Below are 12,738 nucleotides of genomic sequence, written 5' to 3'. Positions count from 1 at the left end.
GACCATCTTCTGTGAGCCTGCAAAACATCAGTCTCGCTCAAGCATAGAGTGAATAAATTTATATGCCCACAGTCTGGTGGATTCAAAGTCACCACAGACTGTACCTCTCCCTTTCCTTCTTGGCTTCCTCCATTTCCCAAAGCACAACCAGCAGCTAAATAGAATATGGCATAAGAGGTTTCTTCTCCACCCATTTCCCCCTATTAATAGAACATGGCAGAGGAAAAACTTTGTGACTGTCAACTCAACTGCTAACCTAATTAAAGATGACCCATCTGGAGTCAAAATCAATCAGGAGTCTGTTCCATCAGAAGAAGGAAGGGGAGCTGGGAAGGGACTTCACCAGTTACTTGTCATGGAGCTTGATAATCACATGCACCAGGAAATTGCACGTACATAGAAACTGCAGAGAAGACAGAATACAACTAATATAGTCAACATGCTTTTTTTCACTGTGCTTAAGCTAGGACTGACCAGGAAGTAAAGCAAATTTGTGACTATTTTATTATCTCTTTATTATAGTTTAAGTACTTCCTGTAGCAAAACCTTATTCATTAAAAATAAGCTCTAAGGGAGTAAGTTCCCCACACTTCTCCCACTGAATCTTGCCCCAGTAGGTTGTGGGAGAACCTAACCTCCCAATTGTAGCCCCATTTAAAATACTATAAATTTTGTACTCTTTGAAGGCACAGGGCGAAGCTATTGCCCAATTTCAGCAGTCTATCCTTGAAGGGCATCATCCATAATCATTTCAGTATTTAGCACAATATCTGCCAGAGTGTTTGTGGATGTATTTCCATTTGTATCAGCAAATATTTATTGCGAATACACATTGTCCAAAATACTTTATTAGTATTACATGGGCTATAAAGATGATTAATCGATGACCCCTATTCCCAAGGTCTTTATCCTGCAGAAGAAGGTGAGTAGAGATGTACAAATTGCACAGTAATGCCAGGTAAAATAAGAGGAGTATCATGAGAGAAGTACCAAAGGTGAAGGAATTTTATTTTTTTTTAAAAGATTTTATTTCTTTATTTGACAGAGAGAAAAACACAGTGAGAGAGGGAACACAAGCAGGGGGAGTGGGAGAGGGAGAAGCAGGCTTCCCGCCGAGCAGGGAGCCCGATGCGGGGCTCGATCCCAGGACCCTGGGTTCATGACCTGAGCCGAAGGCAGACGCTTAACGACTAAGCCACCCAGGCACCCCAAAGGTGAAGGAATTTTAAAGAAGGGAGAGGAGGCATCTCTTTCTGGAGGCCAGCAGAAAGTCTGACTAGAGGAAATGGTGTTTGAGACAGCAGTGACAGATCCACAGGATTTCTACTGGCATGGCTGAAAAGAGGAAACAACTCGGTGGGATGAGTACAGAAAACGACAGGTCACAGATTCTCCAGTTGTCCTGTTTGGCTGGGGAAGAGGAGATACAAAAAGAAAAGTGAGGGCTGGCACTGGACAGGTCGATTCAACCAGCCGTGTTTTTCCCAGATGCAGGGTATGAATGCATTCAGTATTTTCTACTGGTCCTGGGTATCTACTCACAACCCTTTCTATTCTACATCCTGCCCTCATCGGCCCGATCTAGAAAGCTAAATACTCTATTTGTAAGACTCCATTGCAGCTAAGGTTTTATAGATGACTTCGATTCTGGCGAGGAGATGTACTCTCGTGAAATTTGGAGAGCAGAAAGGAGGATGGAAGCCAGGTTTGTGCAGCAGTCACCACTGACAAGATGAGAAGTTGGGAGGACATTTCAGGGAATCTTTCAGGAGTCCAGTCCTCTGAGGTCAGGAAGGGATAGCTCCTCCAAAGGCGAGATAAGCCACTGCATCTTGAATCCAGCCCTCCTCCACATGGTCTCAAATCCTCCAGGAGCTTACTGAGTGGAGGACTCAGGGGAGGAAGTGGAAACACATGAGGACCCTTCCAGCCTCTTCGTGAGTCCAGTTATCTATTATCCTATTGGCCAGACAAATCTTATGGCCAAGTCAGAGTCAGGGTCAGGGTAGGACAAGACTACAAAGTTATGAGTCAAAGTATATGGATACCTGCAGGCCATTATTGGGGGCTATTAAAAACAATAATCTACTAAACTGAGTAAATGTTAAAGCTGCCAGTTTTGAGTAGGGCCCAGAGTAAGACAAGGCTCTGCAACTAGTCCAGGCCGCAGTTCAAGCAGCTCTGGCTTTCTGACCAGGATATCCAGTCATATTTAAAATGCTTGCTAAAGATGCAGACACAACACGGGTCCTCCGGCAAGCCGTGATAGGACAATCCTCAAGTTTCTGGAGCTAGATATACCCTCTGCAATAAGTAAGTATTTCGAGGAATAGTCTCAGGCTTGTCACTGGGTCCTAGTAGTGACTAAATGCCCACTCTTAGAAGAGGGAGTGACCATAAGCTCTGAACTGCCAAACAAACCTGGTATTAACTGATGCCAGAACTATAAAGTTGCAGAATTGAAGAGGCCACTGCGTACAAGCAGATACTGAAGTTATGCAAGTCAGTGACTCTGATGCCCATGGCATCCACTCCTGCTATGCTGCAACCCCTCCCCAAACGAATAGCCTTTGCTTTATGCGGAGTTAGTTCCCTATAACCAATGGCTGCAGAAGGAAAAAAAAAAATGTCAGGCTAGTTTGTAGCTTGGCAAGATATGCCCGCACCAGCTAAAACTGACCTGCTGTACATGAAACCCCCAGTCAACTAGCCCAGCAGGAGGACAATCAGACAGAGAAATATATTCAGTGGGCAAAACTTCAAGCTGTGTACCCAGTTCTCCACGTTGCCCGAAAGGAGAGATCGAGAGAGGCGTGGGTCTATAGCAGTCCATAGGCAACAGGATGTGGTTTGGCCAGATGGTCATGGATGGAAAAGGAACAAAATTAGAGGACTGATGAGGAGGAGGTCTAGAGAAAAGACCTGTGCATGGACTCTTCAAAAACGGCAGAGAGAGAGGCACTCACTGGGGAGAAGCCCACCTAGTCAGGAGGAGAAAGCCCGTCCTGTGAACTTCAATCAGCCTCTTTTCCCGCCTGCCCTAGAGCCTGCACAATGGGCATAGCAACCCCCTGGCCTTGACAGCAGAGGGAGGGAAGTGATGTGCAGCTCAGCAATGTGAACCTTCTCTCACCAGGGAAGATAAAGAAAATGCTATACTAAATGCCTTGCCTCGAAGAAACATTAGGGAACTTTTTTTTTAAATGCATGTGTGTGTGAATATATAAGTACATACACACACACACATATGTACATTCATTCGTTCTCAGGGAGATTTGAAAATATTACATCCATAAAATAAAACAGGTATGATATGAAAAATAATCTAAAATTATTTTAGAAATAATTGGAAAAAAAATTTCTTTTTTCCACTGGTTGTCAAATGATCCTTTATTGAAACATTTTCCTTTGTAGTTAACTAGCTGGGCATTCCACCGCACCACTGTTGATGTCATCGATGATGTCATGAGGGTGGCGGCCGTCAACATTGCGGCCCACAGACTGGGCAGTCCCCAGGATTTCTTTAATGGTTCCAGAGAGTTCTCTGGCTAAAGATCGGTGTCGCATCTGTCAGGCAATATTGACAATCTCATCAAAAGCGGTATTTCCACTGTGCTTAATATTTTTCTGCTTATTTCAGGGCAGAGGCAGAAGGTACCACTTCTGTCTGGGCCTGTCTGTTCTGAATGGTCAGTTTCACTATAATCCTTAGACCCTTCCAATCACCGGTTGCCTTGGTGATGTCATCACCAACCTTTATTGGAGACAGACCCAGCGGGCCGATCTTCGGGGCCAGGGCAGACGTGGCACCGACTTCACCACCGGTGCACCTCAGATACACGACTTTGATCTCGTTGGGGTCGAACTTAGGCGGCATGGCGGAGGTGGCTGGTGTCGGATGAACCCGGCTTTGGGACGACCGAAGACGGTTGTACCTTTGCCTCCTGAGCCAAAAGCCAAAAGACCCAGAAATAATTGGAAATTTAAGAGCAAATTTATTGCTCTAAAGAATTCACTGTAGAGACTGAATAGGGAAAATGGACATAAATGAATATCAAATAGTTTAGCTGGAAGATTGAGAAGAAAGATTATCCTCAAACACAGTACTATGGCACAGAAATATGTGAGTAGAAAAAAGGGGACACGGAGGACAAATGTAGGAGTTCTAACATATGTCTATTAGGAATTTCAAAGAAACAGAGAATGGAAGTGATTCTTTAAAAATAAAAGAAGGAAATGACCCAAAGTAATGAATCCACAGATTTAAAAGTTTCAAGTAATGAAGAAAAAATACCTAAGTACATCTTGGTGAAATTTCAGAACTCCAAGCATAAAGTACAAATCCTAAAAATGTCCAGAGTAGAATAAGGAGTTGTTCACAAATAAATGAAAATCAGATTGGTATTCACTTTCTCATCACCCACACTGGATGCTGGAAGACTATGGCAGGAAATCAGAAAGAAAAAGAAAAAATGCCTGGTAAATATAATGAAAACAATAAATCCAAACATATCATTAATCATAATATTAAAAGACAGCAAAACTCAGACTGCAGAGACAGGAGGCAGGAACCAGCTATGTGATAATTATAATAGATATTGTAAAAGAAAAATGATGCAAGGGCATCTGGCTGGCTCAGTCAGTACTGCATGTGACTCTTGATGTCAGGATTGTGAGCTCAAGCCCCACATTGGATGTAGAGATTATTTAAAAATAAAATCTTAAAAAAAAAAAAGGAAAATGATGCAGAAAGATTTACTATAATGAATTAGGAAGATATACTAGAAAATTAATGCTTGAGTACTAATATTAATATCAGAAAACAAACAGGAAAAGATAAATTAAGAAAAATAGAATTAAGAAAAATATTTAGGGGCGCCTGAGTGGCTCAGTCGGTTAAGCGTCTGCCTTCGGCTCAGGTCATGATCCCAGGGTCCTGGGATCGAGTCCCGCATCGGGCTCCTTGCTCCGCGGGAAGCCTGCTTCTCCCTCTCCCACTCCCCCTGCTTGTGTTCCCTCTCTGACTGTGTCTTTCTCTGTCAAAAAAATAAATAAAATCTTTAAAAAAAAAATTTATATCTATATTGGCATAAATTACATTGATACACTTGCAGAGTCTACCAAATGATGCAAATACTGAACAAAACCTGCATTTTGGGGATGGAGGGAAAAATCCGAAAAATATAGGAATGAAGTATTAACTCAAGAAGCTAAAGAAAGAGCAAGACAGAGGGAGGGAGAAAAAGAGAGAGAGGAAGAAGAAGGAGGGGGAAGAGAAGGAGAATCAAATAAGCTAAAAGATAAGTTAATAAGCATAAAAGAAAACACAAATAAGTGGATGATTAATCAAATGAAAATCTAATTTTTTGATGAGGTCTTTAAAAAGAGCAATTAAATAAACAGACTGTCAAATGTGACCATGGTAAAAAAAGAAGATGAAGAAGATGACGACGACTTAAATAATCAACATTAGAATTGAGAAAAAAAAGATGTGGAACATTTTTTTAAATTATAAGCAAATCAAATGCAAATTTGTGTCAAACAAATTTGAAAATTAGTTAAAATAGATTATTTTGTATGAAAAACTAAGTAATGAAAATTGACTCAAAAAGCAAATGAAATCCTGAAAAAAACAACAGCCATAGAGGAAATAAACACGCTAAAAAGGGCACAATGCCCAGATAATCTTCTGGGCACATTATACTAAACCTGCAAAGAATAGATACTCTCTGTATTATTTACACTGTTAAGGAACATAGGAAGAGATGGAAGGTTTTCAGTTAATTCTACAAATAACAGCATAACACTGAATCATAACCAGATAGAAATAGAGAGAAAAACCACCCACAAACAAAACAAGAAGCCCAAAGATAAATAGAGGCAAAAATCCCAAATAATATATTAGGAAATTTAACTCAACCCTTTACAAAGAGAATTATATCATGAACCAGTTAGTCTTTTTCACAAAAATGCCAGGATAGTTTAACATTAGTGTCTGTCTATCTTTTAGTGTAATTCATTACCCTAAGAGCTTAAAAGAGAAAAGTTGTATGATTATCTCAGGACATGTGAAAAGGCATTTGCCAAAATTAGCAATTATTCCTGATGAGAAAAGTTTTTCTTAAGCAACTTGATAGAAGACACCACCAGAAACCTGCATGATGTTTTCAATGAATCATAAAGAGCACTTCCATTAAAGTGAAGGGTTCTGCCACACTCATAACTCTTCAGCAGAAACTACTCTGGTGGAACAAGGCAGCAAATCAGGAACCAGGAAGACATGTGATCCAGGAAACAGGTGATCTGACACAGCAGAAAGGCAAAGGAAAGCCCCAGAACTACAGTGAAAGAAAATCCAGGCAGATTAATGTGCAGCAGATCTAGGGCGTAAAGAGCAGGAGGCTGAGTGGCCACAGGCAGGATAGTCCCAATAAAAAAGAAAAGAAGAGCAGAGACAGAAACTGATAGAACGCTGTTAGAATATAATGAGAAGAGATGTAGACTTCAGGCAGAGTTTTCATATGAAATAGTAATAAGTACCTAGAAAATTAAGCAAAGAAAGAAACGGAGTAAACTAGGAACTCTGGGGAGGGAGAGTTATTTAAGAAAAATAATCGGATTATAGTATACTATATGACTCGCCTGCAAATAATATATATAGTCATAAATGTAAACTCTGAATATTGATTTAACCAAAATTGTAATATAACCTGTCTGGGAGAATAGGGTGGTGGGAGGGGTCATTCATACAAGAAAGCTAATTCCTTCTCTTCCATAATAGGAAGTCAGTAGGTAGTATCTGAATTTTAAAAATAAAAAAGGCAGTAGCCTAAGCATATTATTTAGAAATGTAAATGTGAAAACCAGAAGAAACAGCTGTAAGAATTGAAAGCATAGCTACCGGGGGTGGCAGGGGTAGACGGACGCAGCTAGGACTGCTGGGCTTTGTTGTAAGCTCATTCACTTATTTACGTGCATATATTGCTTTGACAAAAATTTAAATTAAATTTCTTATGTTTTTTATTTGAGTATAGTTGACACATGTTACGTTAGTTTCAGGTGTATACACAGTGATTCAACAACTCTATACGTTATACCATGTTCACCACATGTGTAGCTAGCTACCACGTGTCCCCATGCAACACTATTACAATACCATTGACTATATTCCCTATGCTGTGCCTCTTATTCCCATGACTTAGTCATTCCATAGCTGAAGTATCTCCCATTCCCCTTTACCCATTTCGATCACCCCCCACCTCCTCCCCTTTGGCAACCATCAATTTGTTCTCTGTATTTATAGGTCCGATTCTGCCTTTTGTTTGTTTATTCACTTGTTTTGTTTTTTAGGTTCCACATATGATTGACATCATGTAGTGTTTATCTTTCTCTGTCTGACTTATTTCACTTAGCATAATACCCCCTAGGTCTATCCACGTTGTCACAAATGGCAAGATCTCATCCTTTTTATGGCTGTGTAATATTTGTGTGTGTGTGTGACCTCTAGATTTTTAGAAAGCAAGAATGACAATACCCAGTAAGGATGTGGAGAAATTTATACAGTCCCGGACACTACAAAGAGAAAATAAATTATTACAAGCTTTCCAGTGAGCACGTTGGCAGTAAGGATCAAAATTTCAAATATTCCTATCACCTAGCCCAATAATCCTCCTCTGACAAATTATTTTGAGGAAAACAACAGGGCAGATACACAAAGATTCACCTCAAAGGACATTTGAAGCTTCATTCTTTAAAATATTGGCACACGGGGCGCCTGGGTGGCTCAGTCGGTTAAGCGTCTGCCTTCGGCTCAGGTTATGATCCCAGGGTCCTGGGATCGAGCCCCGCATCGGGCTTCCTGCTCTGCGGGAAGCCTGCTTCTCCCTCTCCCACTCTCCCTGCTTGTGTTCCCTCTCTCGCTGTGTCTCTCTCTGTCAAATAAATAAATAAAAATATTTTTAAAAAAATAAAATAAAATAAATAAATAAAATATTGGGACACTCTCACTCTGCACATACATTAATAAGGGAATGATTAAGTAGATTATGTACTTCCATACACTGGAATCCCTGCGGGCTTATAAAATAATTATAGAAAGTAGTGGTTTTCAAATTATGCTTCTGGGAGTCTATACTAGTTTTCCAGGGCTGCCCTAGCAAAGTACCAAAAACTGGGTGGCTTAGAGCCACAGAAATTGATTGTCTCATAGTTCTGTAGAAAGACTAGAAATCTTAGATCCAGGTGTCCAGAGGGTGAGTTCCTTCTGAGGGCTATGAGGGAAAATATCTTACTTGCTTCTCTCCTAGCTTCTTGTGTTTGGGCTGCCAATCTTCGGTGTTCCTCAGCTTGTAGAAGCATCACCCCAATCTCTGCCTTCATCTTTGTGTGGGGTTCTCCCTGTGTGCATGTCTGTCTCTGTGATCAAATTTCGCTTTGTCATAAGGACACCAGTCATATTGGGTTAAGGCCCACCCTAATGGCCTCTTCTTAACTTGATCAACTGCAAAGTCTATTTCCAGATAAGGTCACACTCAACAGGTATCTGGGGTTAGGATTTCAACATCTTTTGCGAGTTACAGTTCAAGCACAACAGAGTCTTAGGGTTTCTGAGAGTTGCTTCAAAAACCACTACCAAGGAACTATGGGTCCTGAGGTGATGAGTTCTGGACTTCTCTTGTCCACTTTAAGTAGAAAAGTTCCCTTCCTTATAAATTAGTATTCTGAGAGCTCCTATGAAGGAAGTGTCCACTATTTTAAAGCATGTAAAAGCTACCAAGTAAAACTATATTTATGTATGTTTCCAATATATTGCGAATAAAGAGAAGCAGTTTGCAAGCATGTGAACATGTTTCTGGCTCTGTAAAAGTACAAAATCTCTATCTATACTCATATTGACAGTACTTCTATTTCGATTGATATCATTTTTCACATAAATATTGACAGTGCTAAGAAGGCTACAGTTTTGGGCGCCTGGGTGGCTCAGTTGGTTGAGCGACTGCCTTCGGCTCAGGTCATGATCTTGGAGTCCCTGGATCGAGTCCCGCATCGGGCTCCCTGCTTGGCGAGGAGCCTGCTTCTCCCTCTGACCCTCCCCCCTCTCATGTACTCTCTCTCTCGCTCTCTCAAATAAAGAAATAAATCTTTAAAAAAAAAAAAGAAGGCTACAGTTTTACAAGTGTCCTTAATACTTGTCTTCATATTTTTCTGTATTTTCCAGTTTTTTTAAATGATATATCTTTGTGATAATAAAAGAGTATAATTCTTTTTTAAAGAGAGGAAGAGGTCACTTATGACTTTCAGTAAATACATGTTGGTGAATTTATTGATACAGTTTTATCCATTTGGCTTGGCTTATCAGAATTTCAAACCAATATAATTTGGATGACTATTCAGTTCTCTCCAAAACATCAGCCCTTGCCATTCAAACCCCATTGATAGAATTGATTAAGTCTGCAAGCCCAAGCATCTATCAATGGATGAACACATAAATAAAATATGGTATTTATAGAGAATGAAATATTATTCAGCCTTTAAAAGGAAGGAAATTCTGACACATGCTACAACATGGATGAATCTTGAAGACATGTTAAGTGAGATAAGCCAATCACAAAAGGACACATCTATCTGATTCATATGAGGTACTTAGAGTAGTCAAATTCATAGAAACAGAGAGCAGAGTGGTGGTTGCCAGGGGCTGAGGAGAAGGGAGAACAGGAGTTATTGTTTAGGGTACAGAGTTTCGGTTTTGCAAGATGAAAAGAATTCTAGATGGTGGTGACAGTTGCACAACTCATAATCCCATTGAGCTGTACATTCAAAAATGGTTACAATGGTAAATTTTATGTTATATACATTTTACCACAATGTAAACAATTAAAAAAATGAATACAAAAAATGAATCTTCAAACACTTCAAGGTAATGTGTACCTAACATTCATTTTTAATTTCATAGGCTCATTTATTTTTCATTCATGAATCATTATAACCATAACCATCATTTTCATTATTACTATCTATCGTCATCAGATTAGCTAGAAAACCAGTTGTTTGCTTTATTCTTTATTCATTTCATTATAAAAGCAGCACGAATATTTTTTTGTGAAAAACACTAAGAAGAACATTGAGAAAGTCCTTATTTGGAATATTTAGATGGTTTTGCCTAAACTCCACGTTCCCTCCCTTGCCCAGGGCAACCTCTCTCCCCAGCCCACCGCCCACTACCTCCCACGCCACAAAAAGCCACAAAAAGATTGAATGAGATAATCAGAAAAACCACCCAAGAAAAGAAAAAGGGAGAATCGGTTACATGTTCAACAAGTCAGGGAACAAGAAAACTCAAATCTGTTCCAGTTCTCTAGTTTCACCTTAAAGGCAAGGAACTGTGGATGTTTGTGCGGAGCCCTTCAAAGCCTAAATTCACAACCTCTCCACGCGGGAGGTTACCAGCATCTGAAGAAAAACAACCACTACCAGAAAAGCTCTTCTTTGTTTTCATTCTTTGCAGTCCTTCAGGAAACTCTTGATAATGTGAAATGTTATTACTGCAAATGTTGGCTCAGGCAAGTTTACTCTAGAGTCTGACTATCACTGACTGTTCACAAAATAAAATCATTTTTAAAGCCTGTGAGGAGAGCCAAGTGCAAACCACAAATCAGAAAACCACCAAGGCAGGCTGGCCTCGCTGCCAGAGTTTAATGTGATCTAATGGGAGGACAACAAGATGTGAGAATTTGATTTTACGATGCTCCATGTAACATTTGGCAATACAAAGGGGCTGGGCCCAACTTCCCGATCCTTAAGCAAACATTTGAAGTAATGTTTTACTTTCTCATCAGTTTTAATTCTGTCAACCAGGGTGTAGAGATTTAGCCTGCCCTATTCATTCTAAAAGTGCTGTCTGCTTTGGGTGGTTATACATTTGTTTAATATCAATTCATGTAAGATGAAGATGGGCAGGTGGGGAAGGGGCCAGGAAAATCGGATGAAACTATTTCATGGCAGTGGGTCAACTGGATTGCAGCTCTCTTCTGCATTTGTGATTTATTCCATGGGTGGGAGGGCAGGGATAGGGCTAACTGAAGCAACATTCTTTCACAAGCAAAAGCTAATCTTGGGGAGAGAGACAGATCTGGGTTGGATCAGGTTGCGCAGTCTCATACCAAATGGGATTGAAACTCAAGTGTGGCTCTATTTCCCATCAGTTGCTAAAGAAAAAGAAAAAAGAAATAAAAGGGTAGCAACACCAAAACTCTTCACACATGGCAAATTAACAACCAATGACATTATAGAACAAAGACAGGCAGTCAGGAAATCCCATAGAAGGGCGCATGAACAATGGAAAATAAATCAGAGTCACCTTTCAGGCCTCTTTTGTTTCTATAGTCAGGACATCAGAATGAGAATCAGATCTCTTTTCCTCATCTTACTGAATAATGCATTCCTGACAACACCAAACTTTTCCTTACGTTGTCATTGTATAGCAATTACAAAGTTGAGCCAACGAAGAAATGTGAAACCCACAGAGTCAAGTTTCTTAAAGCAATAGTTTGCTAAGTGAAGTCATATCTCAGAATGCAGGAAGTAATATTAGAACTTCTATTTCTATTGACTCTTTATCTAAACAATAAGAAAGAAAGCAAGCCTCATTAATAGTTAAAATAAGAATGACACCAGGTAGCCTCACTCAGTACAGATATAGATGATCACATACCACCTGTGGACCATGAGTCTTCCTGGAAGAAAGCTGAGGTCAACAGTGCTAAAGGTGTGACAGATGCTGTATCAGTTCAGGTAGGATGGGCTGCAGCAATAACTAGACCGAACATGTAATGGTTCAACACAATACAAGTTTATTTCTTGCTCAGGTAACAGTTTTGGTGGTCAAATCAGCAGGAGAGCCCAAATAATACAGGCACTTCTGCCAACTTCTGCTCATGGGCAACATGGCCATCTGAATTTCTTCTGGCAGAAGAATGGGATGGGACATGGAGAATCAGTCTTAGGAGGCTTTTTATAGGCCCAGCCTAGAAGAAGTGTACATCATTTCGGCTCACCATTGGCTAGAACTTGGTCTCATAACCACACCTAACCACAAAGGAGGCCAGGAAATAGAACCTGGTTCTGGGCCCAAGAAGAGGAAAATGGATCATGGGGACCAGCCAGCAGTCTTGACCACAGGCACCCTCAACCATTCAGTTATCACAGTATGTCACAGTCTACATGTTCCCCTTATGCTGATTTAACTGTTGTAATAAAATTTAATCCCACAAGGTGAACAGGTGGCTTAAAAATATTCCTACCAAGAAGTCACAAATTGAAGATAACACTAATAATCCAAGCCAAAGACAATAACAAGAAAGTGTCAGAGTTAAAGCCTCGTATTTTTACCTCTTTGTCAGCCATAGTGTGAGATTTTAAAAAAAGACTATGCTTGTTTCAGCAGCACATACAGTTAAAAAAATTATTAAATTAGTTCCGGAAAGAAGCAAATTAAAAATTTTCAAAAAAATAAGTTTATTTAAAATGCATATTTACATCCATTTTTATAACGAACCTCACTCTTCCTATATCATTGTTAATAAGAATGTGAACATATCACAATTAGCAAAAAAAACTATGTAACCATAAAATAAACTGCAGACAAACTTCTATAATTTTATGTTACAGCTTAAAGTAATACTATACTCAATATATTATTTTGAAAAGTTTTCTTAACCTTATTGATAGATGTATAGAAGC

At 39.8% G+C, this 12,738-nt stretch overlaps 1 protein-coding gene and 1 pseudogene across 1 annotated transcript in view; both read right to left on the bottom strand.

Moving 5' to 3' along the window:
* The window catches only part of ANAPC10 (anaphase promoting complex subunit 10), a 226,378-nt gene that overhangs the window by 24,381 nt on the left and 189,259 nt on the right, over positions 1–12,738 (bottom strand). The window lies entirely within an intron of this gene.
* LOC118022282 lies at positions 3,370–3,980 on the bottom strand (annotated as a pseudogene).

This window comes from Mirounga leonina, unplaced genomic scaffold (assembly GCF_011800145.1).
Source record: "Mirounga leonina isolate KUSES-001 unplaced genomic scaffold, KU_Mleo_1.0 Mir_176, whole genome shotgun sequence".
Taxonomy (NCBI): domain Eukaryota; kingdom Metazoa; phylum Chordata; class Mammalia; order Carnivora; family Phocidae; genus Mirounga; species Mirounga leonina.
This window is presented reverse-complemented; position numbering and strand designations above follow the sequence as displayed.